This window comes from Heteronotia binoei, chromosome 2 (assembly GCF_032191835.1).
Source record: "Heteronotia binoei isolate CCM8104 ecotype False Entrance Well chromosome 2, APGP_CSIRO_Hbin_v1, whole genome shotgun sequence".
Lineage (NCBI taxonomy): Eukaryota > Metazoa > Chordata > Lepidosauria > Squamata > Gekkonidae > Heteronotia > Heteronotia binoei.
In genome coordinates, this window is record NC_083224.1 from 84,569,197 (window position 1) to 84,590,536 (window position 21,340).

General features: G+C 45.5%; 1 protein-coding gene across 2 annotated transcripts in view; it reads left to right on the top strand.

The window, feature by feature from the left end:
• Positions 1–242: 242 nt before the first annotated feature.
• Positions 243–21,340, top strand: part of GRM4 (glutamate metabotropic receptor 4) — a 618,169-nt gene continuing 597,071 nt past the window's right edge. For both annotated transcript variants that reach the window (XM_060231489.1, XM_060231490.1), the window contains exon 1: positions 243–1,215. The gene's annotated coding sequence lies outside the window, so the exon portion shown is untranslated. The remainder of the gene's footprint in view (positions 1,216–21,340) is intronic.

Consider the following 21,340-nt stretch of genomic DNA (forward strand, 5'->3'; position numbering starts at 1 on the left):
ATTTAAGGATTATGGGTGCATTTTGCTTTGCATTACACTGTATGCCTGCAAGAAAAAGCAGTCCTATATAGAAAGGCATGCGTTTCTTGGATCTTTTTTTGGCTCCGACTTCCACAGTACCAAAGGTGTGCTACTACTTTAAAAGGCTGGCAGAATCAAAGCCTTGAGCTTCGCAGCAGCTCCTATGCAAAACTTCCAAGCCACCCTCCTTTCCAGCTTCTGTGCATGCTGTTCAGCAGATGTTATCAGACTGAATTTAGTTTAGCGTGACCGTAGATTTCCCCACTCTTGTCTCCCGTCTGTATATCTCTCTCTGTGTAAGGACCATTCTCCTCCTGCTGATATTCCCAAATGCTGAAAGAACAAGAGGGGATCTTTCAGGGGCTTTTCCATCACCAGTGAGTTGACAAGGGAGGACTGCGCTTAGCCCAGCACCACACGTTCTCTGTCTCTCCCAGCAGGACTTCTGTTGCTTAATGTGTTAATTTTGGGGATTTCTTTGAAACTGAAAAGGCAGCTGGATGGTGTGTACAGTGAAGCCTGTTTCAGCTCCGTTGACTCTGGAATCCAGCTTTTCTTCAGCAAGATCCGAGAACGATAAAAGACTCTCTGTCCCCCCCACCTCTGGAGCTTCCTAGTGACTGCCTCTGGAACGAACGACTCTTTCAGCACCATTCCAAACGGACAGCTCGCGGCCAGCATTGCTTTGCTAAGGCACTTCGAAAAAAGCCTGTGTGTTTGTCGGGGGGAGGGGGACGGCAACGACGAGAGACTCCACGCCCCAGATAGTCAGGTTAGATTGTACAGTCTTCATTAATTATCAGGAGGTGGAAGAGAGAAGCAGGAAATATGCTGTAGCCACAGAAAGGGCTTGCTGAATACGGTACAGAAGAAGGGCTGCAAGCCTTCTGGCTATGCTTAGGTGAAAAAAAGGATCACCACTCCGAACTGCCTTCAGAACTATGCAAGACCCACACCCATCCTGATTTCGGAGAGAAGGAAGAGACTAGTACAACTGTGATCCATTTGCTATTAGGCAGAAAGCAAGACAGAGTTGTTTTTAGAACAAACCCTACGGAGTTTAGCACCACAAGTGTTGGGAATAGCTTCACGCTGAGATTCTCAGGAAAGTGAGGCTTGTGGGGAACAGGGAGACATGGATTTTTAAAACGCTGGGATGGGAAGATTTCGCCCAACTTCACCTGGGTTCTGAGGGTGAGTTTTCCAATTTGCCTTGATACTGGTGAATGGGGTTTGGAGGGGTTTCTCCCTTTGCCTTGATGGGGAGTTGATTTCCTTTCCCTCCTCCTTATATGTTTCCCAGTAAAAGTGCACACTTGAAAAGCAGGTGGTCGTCCTGTTTTACAGGAAGAGAAATGCTTTCTCTGAGTGGGGGGAGGACCCAGACTGTTAAAATTGCAGTTAACAAGGGGCGTGTAGTTCTGCATGCCGCTGTGTCTGTAGCTTGCTTGCCATTGTCCCGGCTTTATTACCTATTGCAGCGATAGACAGAAGAACTCATCACATGTGATGAACTTTGCCGTGGGCTGAGGGCTTTGATGTCTGAAAATATGCTAATAGACATACCGGCACTGCCGGGGGGGGGGGGGCGGGGGATTGCATGCGCGATGAAGGATGAGCACAAGGTTTCTGCTAATGGCTGGTAATGAATCATTGGGATTGCAGGGCTGAACAGCGAGGGGAGAGGTGGGAAAACATCCCCTTTATACAGTGGTCAATATAATAGGATTCAGATATCATGGAGGTTAGAGGCAGAGTTGCAGCAAAAGCTGAGCATTAGACCATATGAGTGGCCAGCCTGGCATTTTCTCCATTCATTTTTATAAAGCACCACTATGGAATATTTAGGTGTTATTTTGTTTGAAACACTGGAGTGGTTTGGTAGAGCTGAGGAGAAAGACTGCATCAGTTCAGGCTGCAGCAGGAAAGGCTTCTAAGCAAAATAGAATATTTGAAAAGGAAAGCAGCACAGCTGAAAGTGATGTTTCCTCTTTGCTGTTGAGAGAGCAAATGAAACGCGGTGGGGGAAGGAAGAGGTCGTTAAAAGAGATCCTGATAGTGCTTGGATGAACTAGGGCTATGAGATGTTTACTCAAGATGGTTTAGATGCCTGGTGGGTTATTTCAGTTCCTCTCTATTCTCAGCTAATTGCATTAATAGTTTTCATCTGCAAACCTGACAGCAGTGTGGACTATCCCCCCTTGGCAGTCTGCTTATCTTCCCTTAGATCAGCTTCCTTTCTGCACCTCCTCTGCTGTAGGCTACCTCTGGAGTTTGAAAATACAGTTCTGCTGTTTTGTTGCCTCAAAGATATGTTCTGACACGTTCCTAGGCTATGAACCTTTAAAATTTTGTTTCTGAGGGTGAACTACAGAATAATTTTGCTTAATTCCTGCCCATCTAGCTCAGGAATGAATCCATCTCTTTGAGGAGGTGATGCATTTTTAATATCCTCTGCAGAAGAGAGAACACGCGGGGGCTACATTTTTTAAAAAATATCTTACAGCAAATAGTTACAGGCAATAACAGCCCAAGCCTGGAGCTGTTTAGGGTAGCTACTGTTTGGGTTTGATTGTTAAGTGTGCATTTCTGAGCAGAGGTTTCTGAAACCCTACTGCCTTCCTAGGGGGAGATGGCCATAGTAGTTGGCAATGGGAAGAGAGGAGTGACTAACTTCTACTTGTCTCTGGCTTCACCAGCAGCATAAGTCAAAGGTCTGTGCTTTCACTGCAGGCAGTAAATAACAGCTGCCTGTAGTGGGTCAATCTAACTGTGTGTTGCAAATTGAGTGTGAATTAGTGTGTGTGGGGGGGGAATCTCAGTTTGGTGGCATTTTGAGATTCGGGGCATAAAAGGAAGGCTGGACCATATCCCCAGCATCCTCTCCATTTTAAATTAGCTGAAAAAAGTGATGCTGCTTTTGAAACACTCCTCAGAACACCAGACTACAGCTTTGCCAGTGCAGGGTAATCAAGCATAATCTTGTATAGTTTTCCTTTGGGATATTTGTTTGAACAGGGCTTCTATAAAAAAGATCTGGGATTTCTGCATAAAAGGAAAGTTGATGGGACATAAAAACCAAAACAACAGTTTCTAGTCCCTTCTGAATTAAAGCTCCCACACTCATTTGTTTTGCTGTAATAAGTTTGTCATGCCCATTTCAGACCTGGCAGGGAGTCGCTTCCTCTCAGAAAACCACCACTATCAATTTGATTATCTCAGCGCTTAAAAGACTCAAGTATGAGTCATTGCTATTGTTGATTCACCTTTGGATCTGGGTTGAAGAGGATTTACATGGTAGCACTGAAGAAAAAAAAGAGGATTTCATGTCATAATAGATTATCCTAAGCACAACCCATGAATAAAAGGGGCTATATGATATCTTGACTATATACGCTAGTTGTTAGTTTCCATCTTTTTCTCTAAGAGATAAAGCCCCAGATCTATTCAACCAGTTTTCAAGCAAAAGCAGATAAGCTCAAGCTTTCCTTTATGTAGCAAGTCCTATGTTTTCAAGAAGGAAGCTACCCAGATGATATGGTGTGGAACTATAGAATGGTCACACCTGCATTATAGTTGTGGACCTGGAGTTCTACTGAACGAAAGTAAGGTTGTGTGACTCTCCAGCATTAGCTGTACCCTGTTGTTCCAGGACTTGTGGATACCAAATACCTTTGCAGATAAGTTGAAGCTTCAGTTCCTCTTTTTTCTGCCTTCAGATCCCTCATTCAGGTGATCAAATAATTTCTTCACATTTTCTCACCAATGTTGTTGATCACTGAATGATTCAGGGAGTAAGATATAATGTTCAAAGATTTCCATGACCATTCTATAACAAATCTTGTCCCCACATACTTGCATTCTGTAGGGAATTACCATTCTCAGCAAAATGTGAGGAAAGTATAGGAAAGCCTCATATGAAATAATTTCTTTTTATAAGTCCTTTTGTTCTAAAATTGGTTTTAGGCATGAATCAATTCCTGACATGAGTAATGGACATTAACACTATCAGATATGTCATATTTAATATAAGTCCAGTAGTTTAAAGCTCCCATCAAACTCTTGACAGTATTTACAGACACTTTCTTGATAGCATTATTTGGCTGGCATCTGGTCAGTGTTGAACTGGAAAGCAACCAGGAACTAATTCTTGGTATGTTTCACATGGAAGAAGCCCCAAACCACTGCCACTAAGCACCAGAGAGATGCAAAGCCTTGTTACTTTTCTACTGAGTAGCTAAAGCATTTTTCTTTCAAACCTTTATTTCAGGGGAACAATACTGAAGAATAAATACCCATTTCTAAATCATTATTCCTTGCCTACCCCCATTTCCAACTGTATAATATATTTCTGGTCACCTGAGTATGCTTATGACTGCTTCGATCATTCAGTCCCTTTTTGTCTATCATTATTTTGTAGCAACATGAAAGTAATCTCTTTGAAATTAATTACTTTGCATGTACATTCATTATGCTTCATAGCCCAGTATGAAACCACTCTGGGGACATCAGGAATTGCTCCACTGAAAATATTTTGCCAACAGTTTCCAATAATGGCTGGCTGGAAAAGAAAGAGTGCCATGTGTTCAGCATGTTGATATCATGGTTCATAGGCATACAGAAGGGAAATAAAAGCTCTCTGTTTAAAGATCCTGGGCACCTGTTCATGTATGGTAGTTGTGTATAATGTAGGCATCACTTTCATTTGGGTATTGTGTTGCCCTAGTTAGAAAGAGGCTATCAAAAATTAATTTCAAGATTTCATTGCATTTGACAAGAGCAAAAATAAAGGCTGACTTTCCTTGTCTTCCTTCCTTTCGCTCCCATCTGAAATGTGTTGGATGAGTTTGTTTATAAACTCATGTTCTCTGCTGGTACAAATCTGATACTTGCCTTGCCTTTCTGCTTGTCACTCTCATTGTGAAATCCTGTGATCTGTCTATCATGATTCCCCAGTTCTCATGGCTTTTCATTTTCAATGTGATATAACACTGATCTGATTTAGAAAGCTGGAAGGAAACCTTGTGTAGAGTAGACAGAGATAGTGACACTGTGATCAACACCACCACTGGGGAAGTGTAATTCTTTCCTTCCGAGTTCTGAGCCAAAGTATTTGGTAACCATCTGACTCCAGTTGTGCAGACTCTGCTGTAGGTAATGAAAGTGCTCCTTTTAAAAAAATCTTCACTGTGAAGTTAATTATTATTAATTGCCAGCCTTATGATTAGTAACAAGCACCCTCCTGTGGCCCTGAACAGTATTAGGAGCATTGGGAGATAACTGACATTAACTGGACCACATCCAGTGCTGATAATGGTTAACTGGCTTTTAATTGGGTCATGATTATATATGAGTTTATAGTACTGACCATACTAATTCAGCTAGGTATTTTAATTCTAAATATTTGGTGTGTTGGCTTGCTACTAAAAACACACCATCCATAGCCAGAGAACTAAGGTTATATTTTTTGAATAAACAAACATGCAGCAACTGAATACATTAGCTTTGTTTTTCACAAGACAGTTTAGAAAATAAACTCCACTTTAGTTTTGTTTTGCTGTACTTAAAACACTTTGCTTTCATTGTGGATTTTTTATTACGAAGTCTCCTGTAATAACCTCTCAAGTGAAGGGAAAAACCCAGTGTAAGCTAATTGGAATATTATGCTGTGATAAGATTGCCCTTGCTTTCCAAAGGATTAATGCAGGTTGAAAAAAACGGTCTAATTTAAAGGAGGGGGGGGGCACTGGCACAATTCACAATGGCCACAGCAACAGAAGCAAGGTGGTAGCTTTGCCCATTTGAGCTAGCAGCCTGGGAAATCAAGAGGTTAGGATTAATGGATTTTAATCACTTTATTGGCAGGTTCTGTTTCTTGGGTTGAAAAAGTAATACAAAGAGAGATGGCAGCTGTTTGGTTTAGGCTGTAGACAGAAACATAAGATGTCTGGAATCTATTCCCTGCTTTATTTGGAGGGAGAGCATGGGATGAAGGCGATAATGGTCTGAGGGCCTCATTAACCTTTTTATATATGCATGCCATTTCACCTCTATATATTTTGCCGTGGGTACACAGCCAGAAGGCTCCATTTGAGACAGGTTTCTTCAGCAGGTAGAGACAATGAAACTAACGTGTTCATTCAGTGAACACATGAATGGTCACATGGGATGCATGTAATTTACTATACCGAGGCAATATCTAGATGGGAGATTTTGCATGTGTGAGTGCAGCCTCCAGTGTGAATTGTGTGATCCACCAACTTTATGCCTTCATTTACTCCACTTTGAAATAATCAAAGATTTCTTCCCATTTCATATGGATTTTCATGATGCAGGATTTTCACCCCTATTTATGTAGAGAATGGCACTCTACCATTATGAGAGGCTGAATTTTTTTTTATTTGGGGTTAACTGTGTAACACTCCTGAAGCAGCAAATGAGTTGTCATAATCCATATGAAATCCTTAAAACTATTTCCCCCAAAACATATGCAAACCAAAGCATCCTATCAGAATGTTTTACTGGTACTTGAACATTTGTCTGCCCTGGCCACCCAAAATACTCTTAATGACATCTGTTTAAGTTATACAAGGTATTATAGGGTCATTGTGTTTGTGAGTTCTACAATTTTTGCTGAAAGGATGGGCTTCCACCTGGCACAGATGAGTGTCTCTGTGTTACTGAGCTGTCTAACATTGCAACAGTATTTGAGAGCAAGGTACACACCACACTTTTATTGATGAGTTAAGGAATTATGAGCATGTTTTTTATTTTGCTTGAACATGGCTTTGAGTGCCTTTTTTCAGTAAAGGCTTATAAATGCTTAAATAAATAGATGACCCAATCATTTATTGAGCGCTTCCTCCCTCTTTATCTGTCAGGCAACAAAATGATGTCTTCTGCTTACTGTTAGGCAAGGGAGATGGTCACAATGGATTGGATTCAAAGGTGTCCTTCTGCCAGTGTAACAGCACTTATTACAGCAGAATGGCACTCCCATTGGTGGAGGAAAGAAGCAATTTTTGTTGATTCCACCTAAACTGCAGATCCCCATCTCACCCCCCACCCCCCAGTGTTTATGAAAATGCACTGACTTGGAGAAATGGAATTTGAAGGGGCTAGTGGCTTGAGGGTGGAGGCAAAAATACCCATTCTCACTTTGTTGTGCTTGCAGTGTTTCTGAACCAAACCAATGTGTTGGATCCATGGAAATATTCATGGAAGAAGTTGACAGAGCTGATCTTTTTCTACTTTATCCCAAGCAGCCTGCCCTGAAGCTCCTCTCCGAGGATCAGGAGAACCTCACAAGCAAAATGTGCCACAGGATGGGGAAGGCTGTAGTAACAAAGAAATAAAATAAAATCACCTCTTTCTCCATCATCTGCTCATAGTTTGCTTTAGTGGAGGAAGAAGAAACAGGTGATTTAAACTGATTCCGTGATGTTGCCCCCATGTCCTCTTCTGTAGCATATTTTTCTTGTAAGGCTCTCCTGATCCTGAGAGAGGAATTTCAGAAAGAACTAGTGCATAAACAAGGATCAACCCAACTGGTCGATTTTATATAAGAAAAGAGTATATTGTGTTCTCATACAACCATGACAGCCCTTATGCAAATCATAGCCGCTTATAGACAAAATTAATGGTAGCAAGAAATTTCAGGTATTTGATCTTTTGTGATCTCTCAGAGAAATCTCAGATACTTGATTTCTCATAATGAAAGCTGCTGCCTCTTATAAGAGGAAAAATAATTTGCTTTTATCCTCCTCAATCTGCTGTAGCCCATCTGCATTCAGAAAAAAGTATTAGCAAAATGTTTGCCTCTCTCGCCTGCTATGTATGTTTCCCATTGCCTCCAACTTCCAAGTCTGCATTCTAGAGAGATCAAGTGACATGTTTGCCTTCCTTACAAGTCCAGTGCTACTGCAGATGCAGAGGGGATGTGGGTGAAGCCACTGACAATCATCATTCCTTCATAGAGTTCAAGAAAAAGGCATGCCACTGGTTCCAGAACAGACAATGGAATGACAAGTAAAGAGAAGCTATTTATATTTATAGTGTAAAGAAAGGCTTCAGTGCAATCACTGGTGGAAAGTGAAACACTGTACATAGAAATGCCCTAGATAATCCTCAGTAATGGGAAAATCTACTAACTCTTTTGGTTAGAGATGCCCCGTTGTATTATTTGCTGAAGCTCTTCTCATTCTCCTTCACCCTTCTCTTGCCTTGTGCAACTGTGGAAATCAGACAGCAATACATTAGGATAGCAGTTTATTAATAAAGCCTTGTGTAGACTGTAATTTTCATTATTTTTAGCAATCTGATCTCTTTACAGCAATCCAAATCAGCCAAAGAACAGAGGTAATTCTGCTTGGATTTTGATTAGCTGGAATGCGGTGTGATTTATATGACTTCACAATAGCTGTGAAAAATGCCCTCATGGTAGCTGAGTATTTAGTTTAAAGAAGACTGGTACAAAGGCAGTCTTTTGTTTGTCTTGTGGCTGTAGTTGGAATACAGGAGATGCTTTGGAAGAGTTGTGGTGTGCGGTTTGCAGTCTGAAAAGTGACACTGTTAAGTTAGACACTGGCATAATATTTCGTACCTCATTGTGACTCCCAGATAATACCATTAACATGTCAAAGTCATACTGCAACTCCACCTGACACCTGAATAACTCACTAGAGAGTTTTCAAGCTAGTGCATAAACACTAGGATTAAAGATGCTGCAAGGGGAACCTGGTGAATGCTTGATTGATGGCACTCTTCTATGAGTAGAGGCGACACAAATTATTTTCCTGTTTATGGGTGTAGTGATTCAAAGGGCTAATGATGACTAAAGTAACTGATGTGGAAAGTGTCATAGTAGAGGATGGGTGCAAAAGGTGAAGCCAAACCATTTTATAGTGCCTTCCTTTAAACCACAGATGCTGATGTGACTCAATAGTTGTATTCAAGTCAATACAGCTCCACTGGCTGGATGGACTTGCCCGTAATTGTGTATTTTTTCACAGTGTCATAGACTTCAGAGGGAAGTGAAGCTGCAGAAGAGTTAAAAAATGGCCTGACTTTTACAGAAGTACTGCTGAGGTATTGAGGCTGAGCCCTTAAATATATGGTTCACTCTGAAAAGGCCACTCTCATCTCTCTCTTGCTTTCTCAGTCTGCCTCAGCATTCTTTTACTGTTTCAGCCCACACCAATCTGAAATAACTTTTGGCATCTTCCCCTCTTCATTAACTTTATATTGTTTTTAAATTAATAAATGCTGAAATTGCACAATTATATTCCTGTACTTATAGCCCTTCCTATTGGTTTTATGCAACGTATAGGAAACATATGGTGGTCAGGGGAAGAGAAATTCTAGAAATTTCCTTCCTTGCCCCACAGTGTGCATTTTAACTTGGATTACTTTTTTGGAGTTATTTGCTTTGAGGGCATTTTTTTCTGATGTAGCTCTTCTCTGCTTGTGGTATGGTCTTGGAAGTTGACATTGGCTGGGATCCAAAGAGTTTCTTTATGTGGGACTGAGGATCACATGATAAAATTTCTTACATGTAGGAAAGTAGATATCAGATGGAAAGCTGTAACCTTTCCCTTTGTTTTCTGTGTACAGATATTTTTGTTTGTATGGTGGAGAATTCAGGCATGTGGCATACCCAAGTGGTATTATAACTTGAGTATTGGTACAAAGGCAGCCTTCTGTTGATTTGAGCTGGCCAGTGGGGGACTTACCAGTAGAAAGAGGAAAGCCCAGACTGCATCACTGGCATTGCACAGGAATTGATGGCATCTCACCAGCAACTTCTAGGAAACGCTCTGGTATTTGGGCAAAACTCAATGGTAGAAGCAGGTTTTCACCACAGAGTTTTGCCCAAGTACCAGAGAATCACCTGAAAAATCACTGGCATGATGGCATCACTTCATGTGTGATGCTGGTAACATGGCCTGGACCTTTCTTTTTTTCCAGGTAAGTCCCCCACCATACCCTGCCAGTTGCCAGAAGGGACTTAGCAACTCTATATAGCTTACTTTGTATTTGTGAGAGTTCTTTGGATCCAGGCCATTTCATTACAAAGCTGTTCTTTTTTAACATAATGGTGTTCATGGAGTGGAGTGGACAGGTTGAGCCCAGAAGGATATCTGGGTTATCAACAGGAGAGGGAACAGAACCAGCAGCCAGTCAAAGGTCACCATTCCAGTTCATTAGTGATTTTGAACAAGAGCAAGGAGGACCAGAAGTTGTGACTGAAATGACTGATTTCAACAAGTAGATCCATTTGAGACTCTTTATCTTCTTTAGCCACAGTATCTTTCTCAGACTTAGATACTTTTTCAGCTCTATGGACTTTATTTAAGGGACCTTGACATATGTGACCTGCACAGGCATCATCTTAAGCAATGTGACTTTCAGATTATCTACTAATGTCAGCTCCATGACACAGGTCCAGTTTCAAAGAAGTGTAATTAGATACTCTTGAGCATCTTCTGGGTGCCGGCTCAGCAAGGTTCCATGCAAGAAAGAGATGCCAGTGCTCTGTCTAGTCAGCAAGGAACAAGTTTGTGGAAAAAAAATAAATCTCATTGTAGCATATATTTGTCTTTGTTAGTAGATCTATAATTTTTTTTGCTTCTAGCAGGCTGAAATTATATCCTACAAAAGTGCAATGTGCTCTGATAACTTTTCTTGTCCTTGCAAGATTAGTGTTTTCCCTCCCTGGGTAGATCCTGCAGCCCATTCATTTTTGAAGGAAAATTTCAACTCAAGGTGCATTAGAAGTAAGTGGGACAAGCTCTGGGGTGTGTGTGTATGGGATATTATTTTATGTCCAGAAAATGGTGCTGGGTTTTAAAATGGGTTTTAAGGGAGGGAAAAAAACTTGCTTGGGATCTTATTCAGGTAAAATATTTTCCTTTTTTTCAACATGTGGTAGCCATTGTGCCCACTCTGTTTTAGAGCTGTGTCTGTTAATCTTCGTGGGGCTTTTTTGCAGGGGCGGGGGAGGGATTATGCCAGCTTTGCCTCTTCAGAACAGGCATTTGCTGCAAACTGACTCATCCACCGCATTTTGAATAATGTGAGATTAAATGATCACCAGATGTGGTTAAAGAAGAATTTTCTTTGGGGGGGGGGGAGGGCGGGATAGAAATCTAAAATAAATAAATAATTTTTAGGATTCTCTTCTAATTGGCCTGGATGACAGCCTTTGTTTGGCCAGCCCCACATTTTTATCGGTGTGGGATGGGTCAGTTGGGATGAGATTGGCCTGGTCTTTGACTGGTCTAGGGAGGGCAGGAATAATACAGGTTGTTAGAGCTATGGTAGAGCTATTTGGTAAGCACCTGGAAGCATCCAGGGATGGCGGCCTTTCCCAAGAGAGCCCATCATTGACTGGAATGGCCAGATGGGTTGGAGAGGGGAAGGTTGTGATGCTGAGCATCATCAATGACACCCTCAGTTGCTTAAATTACACCTGTGGTCATTGTAACGTACTGAGACGGGAGACGTTGGTAGGGCAACATGCTTTAATGGAGACACGTTACAAGAGAGAGAGCACGCAGGCCGGGTCCCGCTTATATACATTCCTGGAACTTCTTCCCCGACAGGCCAGCCCAATCCTGGCCTGTTGAACTTCCCGCCGCTGCTGGTGATTGGCGGGCTCAGCGCTTCCCGCAGAGTCGCCTGGGTGTCCCCAGTCGCCTCCGCTGTCCGGCTACGCGGACTAACGCTATTGCGTCATAACGAAATGGTTGCTGTATTGCGTTATAATGAAATGGTTGCCGCCTTATGCTATCGCAATACGCTACAGTCATCTTTGCACAGGTTGGCCGTCTAAGGCTGCAGTCACACTACAGACTCAGTGCAATGTGGCTGCACCTCTAATTATACCATTTTATTTTATAACAGGAAGTTTTGATCAGATGTCCTACCCTGCATGCTTGCCTGTAGTTGTGGCATCCTTTTTTTGGGGGGGGGTCAGTTTGTTGTGGCATCCTTTTTGGGAGGGTTGTCTTTCACTCATGCGCATAAGCTCTGACTCCTTTTTTGACAGCTCCACAATCCCTCTGTCAAGTACTGCAGCTACTCTCTACCTCCCTAATACTTCTCTTCTGTGGAATACGTGGTGGTGGTGGGGAGTATAAGCATCATGCAATTATGTGAGAATAGCCCCACTGACTTCAGTACATTTACTGTTGTGTCAATCATGGGATGCTCTCCAACAGCAACACTTTTTCTGCTAACACAGTTTATATGAGGGAAAGTGGGATGGTGAATAGGGTTGTCAACCTCTCTGGTTTCCCTGCTAATATGGGAGCCTAGTTAGGGACTATTTTCATGGCTTCCAAGAAACAGAAGGGTTTTTTTTGGGGGGGGCGGGGGGGTTGTGGAATTGTCACTCAAAAACAACTCCCCTGAGGTCTGCTGATCCTGAAAGAGTGCTGGGTGCAGAAATGCACATGTTTTGATTCAAAACCCTGGGTCAAAGATCTGCTTATTGTTACCTGATCAAGTGGCAGAAGGGAAGGTTCACACTGCCCAGCTGCCTTGCATTTGCAGTAGGGGAGTTCAGCCATCTGTGAACAGGATGCTGGTGAAAGTGCTGACATCCATAAAGACAAGACTTTCCTTGGTGTCTGAAACTCTGCTTTGAAGGTGGGCCAGAACAAGGGGCCAATGACTGGCGAATAGAATGCAGATGTTGCCATCTGGTTGAGCATTTTAAATCCAGAAGGGATTGTATCAGGCCAACTATATCAGGGATTGTATCAGGCCAACTATTTCTCTTTATCAACTCTCTCCACCTCATGCATAATTTTATAAACTCTATTATGCCTCCCTTAGTAATCTCTTTTCTAAACTGAAAAAGTCCCAGACTCTTCAGCCTTTCCTCATAGTTAAGGTGCTCCAACCCTCTGAACATCTTGGTTGCCTTCCTCTGTACCAGTTCTGCAATGTCCTTTTTGAGATGCACTCTACACCAGGGGTGTGAAACATGTGGTTTGGGGGCTGAATCAGACCCCTGGATGGCTCCTATTAGGCTGCCCAAGCAACTGGATGTCATCTGCTTCCTTCTGCATAACAGTTTGCTTTGCAAGGCTTGCTCAATTGCACAGGAGCTACACAGCAAAACCTCTGTTTTCTGCATTGGCTGAGGCTCCTCCCTTGGGGAGGAAGGGGGGAAGGCAGAGCTTGTTTTTCCAGGCTCTCTCAATTGCACAGCAGAACTACTGAGCCAAACCTCTCTTCCTTCTATTGGCTGAGGCTTCCCCCGGTACCCTGGGGAAAGAAGGAAAGAGCCACAGCTTCCTTTGCCCAGTTCCCTGGATCCCATGGGAGAAATACAAAGAAAGCACCTTTAAGACCAATGAGTGCTAACATTTTAAGCATGTTTTAAGTTTATGCACACACACTTAAAACATGCTTAAAATGTTAATATATATAATTGTGTTGGTCTTTGTCCTTTACAAAGTTTATATCTCTGCTACCTGATCTTAAATAAATACACACATGGCGTGAACTGCCATGGCCTGGTCTGACATGGCTTTGCCAACCAGGTCTCATTTATGTCACTTCTGGCCCTTGAGTTTGACACCCCTGCAGTATTCTAAATGTGGCCACACCATAGATCTATACAATGGCATCACAATACTGGCCATTTTATTCTCAATCCCTTTCCTAATAAACCCTAACACAGAGCTTGCCTTTTTCACTGCTGCAGCACAATGGCTTGACACTTTCACTGAGAAGACCTTTTCCCCCTCTCAGTCTCAGCAAATTCAGACACCATTACTTTTATTTGAAGTAGGAATTTTTTTTGTCCCAACTTACATCACCTTACACTTATCAGCACTGAACTTAATTTGCCACATTGTTGCCCACTCACCCAGTTTGTGGAGGTTCTCTTGGAGCTCTTCACAGTCAGCCTTGGTTTTCACCATCCTGAATAATATTGTGTTATCTGCAAATTTGGCCACTACAATACTCACCCCCTAGTTCCAGATCAGTTATGAATAAATTAAATACTACTGGCCCCAATATTGATCCTTGTCAAACCCCACTGCTTACTTCCCTCCATTGTGAGAACCATCAATTGATTTCTACTTTTTGTTTCCTGTAATTTAACAAGTTTTTAACTCATAAGAGAACTCATAAGAGAAAACCTCTTTTGCACCCCCAATTGGAATAAAGAGGCTGACACATAATTAATTGGGAAACGGGCCACTTTATTAACTTCAAACTCAACATGGCAAGATAAACTACAATTGGACAAGCCCTGGGGTCTTCCACCGACCCCACCAAGTCCATAAATGGGTGAGCCACCCCGCCCCCAGTGCGAGCCATACCACTGTGGCTAGTGCCGTGCCGGCAGGCCACAAATTACCTCCCCTTACCCCTGAGCCCCGATTACCAGAAGGAGGCTAATAAGGGGAGGAGTGAATACGTTCTGCATTATACGACATTGAGCTGTAAAACCCATCTGCCATTCATGTGGATTGACTGCACTAAACAGGTGCAGAGGCCTGGATGCTCACCGGCAAGGAATAAACCCATTGCTCCTTCTGCCACCGCAAATGCCAAGCCTCTGCTTAGGCACTTGCACCCACTGGGTGGCCCAGAGCTGCCCACAGGCCTTGCTGTAAGTCATTAAAAAAGGCCCGGTTCCCTGCATCGGACAGATGAACACCATCCGCCCGATATAAATCCACTACTTGGCGAGGGGGGGCCCCCATATGGCAGAAAAACGGACCATGGGCATTCCCACGGACAGCAACATACTGCTGTAACACTTGCACCGGGCATAAACCAGCCTCAGTGCAAGGACCAAGTTCAACTGTGGTGCCCTTCTGCCTATGGTCAGTTTTAGATCTCTGGACTCGCAATAGCACGCAATCGCCCTTAAATGTTACGTCGCCATGCCATAATGCGCCATCAGACTGGTCACTCCTTGAGAGCCTAACCAGGTCACTTACCCTTAAGGCACCAAAAAACGTGGTAAGTGCTGCTGCATGAAACAGCGCCACTTCATAATTTGAACTACACACATCCGGCCAAATACTGCCAAGCCCACTAAGTATAGAAGGGAAAATAGGTTGCCTGGCGTCGGCCTGCACCCCGCGTTCCCTAGACCAGCCCTCGAGCATCTTCTTGACCCTAAAATTGTCCACTGACGCTGGTACCCCTGAGCCTTACTAATAAAGGCTAAAGCAGTCAACTGACCACAGATAGATTTAACCGTTAATCCCCTACTTTTTTGTTGCACACAATATAGCCTCAAGGCTCGGCCCCACCCAAAAGCACCCGGATGCCCGGGAAGCCCTAAGTGAGCCTCATATCCATCCGGGGCTGCAAAAGATGGCGCCGTGGCGCACAGCCGCTTTTGCGGTGCGGCCGGGGCAGGGCTGGATTCTCATGACTGCTAAATTTACTCAGGAGTCTTTGGTGAGGTTCTTTGTCAAAAGTCCTTTTCAAAGTCCAGGTATATCTACTGAGTCACCATTGTCTACATGCTTGCTCACTTTCTCAAAACACTCCAAAAGTTTGGTGAGGCAGGACTTCCCTTTGCAGAAGTGATGCTGGTTTTCCCTCAGCAAACTTTGTTCTTCTGTGTGCCTTTCTGTCTTTGATTGCAGTTTCTACTAATTTGCCTGGAATAAATGTTAGGCTGACTGGACTATAATTTCCTTGTTCCCATCAGGATCCCTTTTAAAAATCAGAGTCAAAGAAGAGTTGAATTTATACCCTTACCCTTCACTTGGAGTCTCAGAGCAGCTTACAATCTCCTTCCCTTCCTCTCCCCACAACAGACACCCTGTGAGGTAGGTGGGGCTGAGAGAGTTCTGAGAGAACTGTGACTGACCCAAGATCACACCAGCATGTGGAGAAGTGGGGAATCAAACCCCACTTCTTCACATACACCAGATTAGAGTCCACTGCTCTTAACCACTACACCAAACTGGTGTCGTGTACACCACTACATCAAATTTTGCTCAGTTCTTCAGACTCCCTTCCTGAAAATAGTGGCTGTGGCATGGGTATGCACCCCACACTTTCCACAGCAAACACAGAGGCCGATTTCGCACTCACCTTACGCCACTCTCATGTCCGTCTTCTCAGTGCGGCGTCCTCTTGATTTCCCACTATTTGCCTTGGGGCTGCAGCAAACATTGCGGTTTTCATGCAGCAAACAAAAAATGGTTTTTAGCAGTTTCTGTTTGCTGTGCGAAAACCGCTATGTTTGCTTCAGCCCCAGCACAAATAGTGAGAAATAGGGAGCATGCTACGCTGAGAAGATGGATGTGAGAGCGACTTAAGAGTGAGTGCAAAATCGGTCAGAGCCTTTCTAAGGGATCACATCCTTAGTTCTCAAACTGCCTGCAGGTGTGTTCCTGAGCCCTGGGTGCCAAACCAGGTGACCCCCTGGCCCCACCAAACAAAAATCTTGGCTATGTGTCCCACCACACTTTAAACCCCAGCTACAGGATGTATATTTGCTGTTTTATTCTCTGTCTCTTTCCTAATAATCCCAGCAAGCTCAGATCCATTAGCATATAATTAAAACTGAAATTTTTTGTTCCAAATGTGTATCACCTTACGCTTACCTACACTGAACTTCATCTGCCACATTTCTTGTCCCCTTGTGGAGCTCCTCCTGGAGCTCCTCACAGTCATCCTTGGTTTTCACCATCCTGATTAATTGCCCACTACACAGCTCACCCCCAGTTCCAAATCATATATGAACAAGTTAAATAGCACTGCCCACAATACTAGTTCTTGTGAGAACCCCATAGCTTACTTCATTCCATTGTGATGACTGTCTGTTTATTCCTTGTCTTTGCTGCCTGTTGTTTAATCAGTTTTTTTAAGATATAAGAGGACTTGTCCTCTTATCACATGATTGATAAGCTTACTTAGGAGTTTTTGGTGAGGTACCTTGTCAAAAGGCATTTGAAAGCCCAAGTATATAATTTCTACTAGGTCACTATTATTTACATACTTGTTCCCTTTCTGAAAGAACTTCAAAAGGTTGGTGAAGCATGAATTCCCTTTGCAGAAGCCATGCTGATTTTCTCTCAGCAAGCTTTCCCCCCTCTTTTTGTCTAATAATTCTACCTTTGATTACAATTTCTGCTAATTTGCCTGGGACAGATGTTAGACTAAGTGCCCTGTAATTTCCTGGTTCCTTTCTGGACTCTTAAAAAAAATAGGTATAACATTTGCTACTCTCCAATCTTTTGGTACAATGGCTCATTTTAATGATAGGTTACATATATGGGACAGTAGATCAACAATCTCGCCTCTGAGTTCCCTAGGACTTGTTGGTTTTTATTTTCCCCAGTATGTCTAGAACTTTATAGAATCATAGAGTTGGAAGGGTTCTCCAGGGTCATTTAGTTCAACTCCCTGCCACACTGTGATCCCTGCTCCATGCTCAGAAAATGGCAAAAAATAAAATAAAAATAAAATAAAAACCTTCATCTTTTCAATTTGGTTCAGTTCTTCAGACTTGCTTCCTGAAAATATTTGCTGTGACTGGAAAAATGCCCCACACCTTCCATGCAAAGAATTCATTTATCTTTTCTGCTATCTCCCTATTGTCTTTTATCAATGCTTTTATTCTTTGGTCACCAAAAGACTCAACTATGTCTGTTATGTATTGAACATAAGCGGCCTGGCCGCATGGTGATGGCTACTGAAGGCGACCCTCGGGTTCCCGGATGTGGCTCGCCAGATGCCCCGCCCCTCAACATCTGTGGTGGGAAGTTTGTCCGACCAGGATTGGCCTGGTTGAACGAGGGGGGCCGTCCGGGTAATGTATATATGCGGGGCCCAGCCCGCGTGCTCTCTTTCTTGTAATGTGCTTCCATTAAAGTATGTTGCCTTCAACCTGTCTCGGTTCTCAGTACATTACAGTGGCAACGAGGATGGGATCCTAGCCCGCTGACGAAGTAGACGGGCTTAGCAGGTCTGACGGAGACAACCAAGGCAACCCGTTGAACGATCACGGCCGCCGCCACAGCCACCATGGCTACCCAGAGCGGGACCATGGGCCATCTGGAAGAATTCAACCCCGCTATCCCGGAGGGGTGGGAGACCTATACGGAGCGGGTCGAGTGCTACCTGCGGGCAAACCGCATAACTGAAGACTGCATGAAGCGGGACGTCCTCCTGAGCGTCTGCGGGGTGGCCACATTTGAGATCGCCAAGGGTCTCTCGGCCCCCGCGAGGATCACGGAGAAGTCCTATGAAGAGATCGTCTGGCTCCTCACCGGTCACTTCCTGCCACAGCCCTCACGCGTGGCCCGCCGGTTCCTCTTCCACAAGCGGGACCAAGAGGCAGGAGAGACGGCTGCCGACTACCTGGCGACTACCTGGCAGCCCTCCGCCAAATCGCGGGCAAATGCAGTTTTGCACAGCTGGAAGAGACCCTGGCAGACCATTTCGTCTGGGGCCTGAGGGACGAGAGGCTGCAGCAGAAGCTGTTCGTGAGAGAAGAGCTCACCCTCCAGAGCGCTTTCAAAGAGGCAGTGGTGTTCGAGCGGTCCACGAGGACCTTTCCCAAAACAAGAACCGACACCGTCCACCAGGGAGAGATGGATCCCTATGGACCGGAGGAGGAAGAGGCACTCCAGCTGTGCCGCCAACCAGGGACAGGCCCACGAGTGACCCAGCGACCCCGGGTGATGGAGAGACCAGCCTCGACCAGGTGTGTCAGCTGTGGGGACCAACATGAGCGAAGGGACTGCCCCTACCGCCACGTGGTCTGCAGGGGCTGCGGCAAGATGGGCCACATCGCAAGGGCCTGTCGGTCCAAAGTCACCCGCCACCACCAGGCGACAAACCAGGAATCGACCGGGGACTACGCGACAGCATCTACCAGTGTACAGGTAATGAACTTGCCTGACGAGACCCTCCATAAGGTTAAGGTCTCAGTCAAGATAGAGGGCAAGCCCTGTCTGATGGAACTGGACTCGGGTTTCTCCATCTCCATAATATCGGAGGAATCCTTGAGGAAGCTGTGCTCGCGGGGCCAGCCCAGACTGCGCCCGGCCGGTTTCGTGCTCCGGGACTTCCAAAAGAACCCTGTGCAAGTCCTGGGCAACGGTGGGGGTGGAGTACAAGGGGTTCAGGGGCAACCTCGACATACTGGTGGTCAAACGGCAGCTCACCACACTCTTGGGGCTAGCCTGGTTCCAGCTGCTGGGGATAAAAATTGTGGGGGTGCAGCAACTGGGTACGTGGGGATTCGACGACGTGTGTAAAGAGTTCCCAGAGGTGTTTGATGGGGCCCTGGGGTGTTATAAGGGGGCCCCCATATCCTTACCCCTCGACCCCCAAGTGCAGCCAGTAAGGCCAGGTGGGTTCCATTCGCACTGAAGCCGAAGATTGAGGAGGGCTAAACCGCCTCATGGCCCAGAGGGTGCTTAAACCCATTTCCCATGCTGAATGGGAGACCCCGATTGTGACCCCGGTTAAGTCGAACGGGGACGTGCACATATGCGAGGATTATAAGTGCACTATTAACAAGGCACTTCAGGATAACCCCTACCCGGTCCCGGTCATCAGCCACGTTTTGGCTGCGCTGACGGGGTCCAAGATTTTTGGGAAACTGGACTTGGCCCAGGCATACCAACAGCTGCCCGTGGACGCCGCCATGGCAGAGGCACAAACCATAGTCACCCACAGGGGGGCGTTTAAGGTGCGGAGGTTACAGTTTGGGGTAAGAGTGGCCCTGGGGTTTTTCCAAAGTCTGATGGATTCTCTCCTCAAAGGGATCCCCGGGGTTCAGCCGTTTTTCGATGACGTTTTGATCGCTGCCCCGGACACGGAGGAATTCTGCAACCGGCTGCGTGAAGTGCTCCGCCGTTTCCAAGAAGCCGGCCTGAAAGTAAAGCGGGAAAAGTGTTCCCTGGGGGTGCCCAGGGTAGAGCTTTTGGGGTTTGTGGTGGATGCAGCAGGAATCCACCCGATGCCCAACAAAACCACAGCTATTGTGGAAGCCCCAACCCCGAAAAGCAAGGCGGATCTCCAAAGTTTCTTGGGATTATTAAATTTTTACCATTCGTTCTTGCCCCACAAGGCCGCCATTGCAGAACCCCTCCACAGACTCTTGGATAAGAATGCCCCCTGGGTCTGGGGACAGAAGCAGGCAGCGGCATTCCAGGCAGTAAAGGACCTGCTCGTATCGAACGATGTGCTCCACCATTTTGATGAGGGCCTGCCGGTGATCCTACATGTGAAGCGTCGCCATACGGGGTGGGCGCCGTCCTGGGTCACCAACTCCCGGATGGGAGGGTGGTCCCGGTAGCCTACTACTCGAGGACCCTAACTCCAGCGGAGTGGAACTACGCGCAAATAGACAAAGAGGCCCTAGCTATTGTTGCAGGGGTGCGCAAATTCCACGACTACCTGTATGGGAGGCGGTTCACAATAGCCACGGACCACAAGCCGCTCCTGGGCCTCCTGGCCCCGGATCGCCAAATGCCACAGATTCTATTACAACGCATTTTGCAGTGGAACCAATTCCTCAATTCTTACACCTATGCCCTGGTCCACCGGCTGGGCAAGGCCATGGGTCACGCAGACGCCCTCAGTTGCCTACCGCTCCCCTCCATAGACCCCGATCCGGCCCCAGCCAACCATGTGATGCTAATAGAAATGCTGCCAGAGCAGCCCCTACACGCAGCAGAGGTAGCAAAAGCCATGGAGCGAGACAAAACTCTCGCACGGGTCCTCGACTGGGTGGTGAGGGGCTGGCCAGAGGGAAAGCTGGGGGAGGAGTTCAAGGCATACTCCACGAGAAAGGAAGAACTAGCCGCCCACAAGGGGTGTCTGTTATGGGGGAGCAGGGTGGTGGTTCCCCCCCCCCGCTGCGGAGACAAGTGCTGGGGCCCTGAATGAAACGCATCCGGGGATTGTCTGGATGAAGGCCCTAGCACGAAGCTACGTATGGTGGCCAGGGATGGATGAAGAAATAGAGGGTTGGGTCCAGAGGTGCACGGCCTGTCAGGAGTCCCGACCTGAACCATCCAGCGCCCCCGTCCAGCACTGGGAAACACACAGAAAGCCATGGGCCAGGCTACACATAGATTTCGCAGGCCCCTTTCAGGGACAGATCTTCTTCATATTGGTGGATGCATACACTAAGTGGCTGGAAGTCATCCTGGTGGCTTCGACGTCCACGGCAGCAGCAATTCGGGCATTACGCAGGGTCCTGAGCACACACGGGATCCCAGACACCATTGTCTCGGATAACGGAACCGCCTTCACCTCCCGAGATTTCCAGGAGTTCTTGCAGAGGTACCTGATCCACCACATAAGG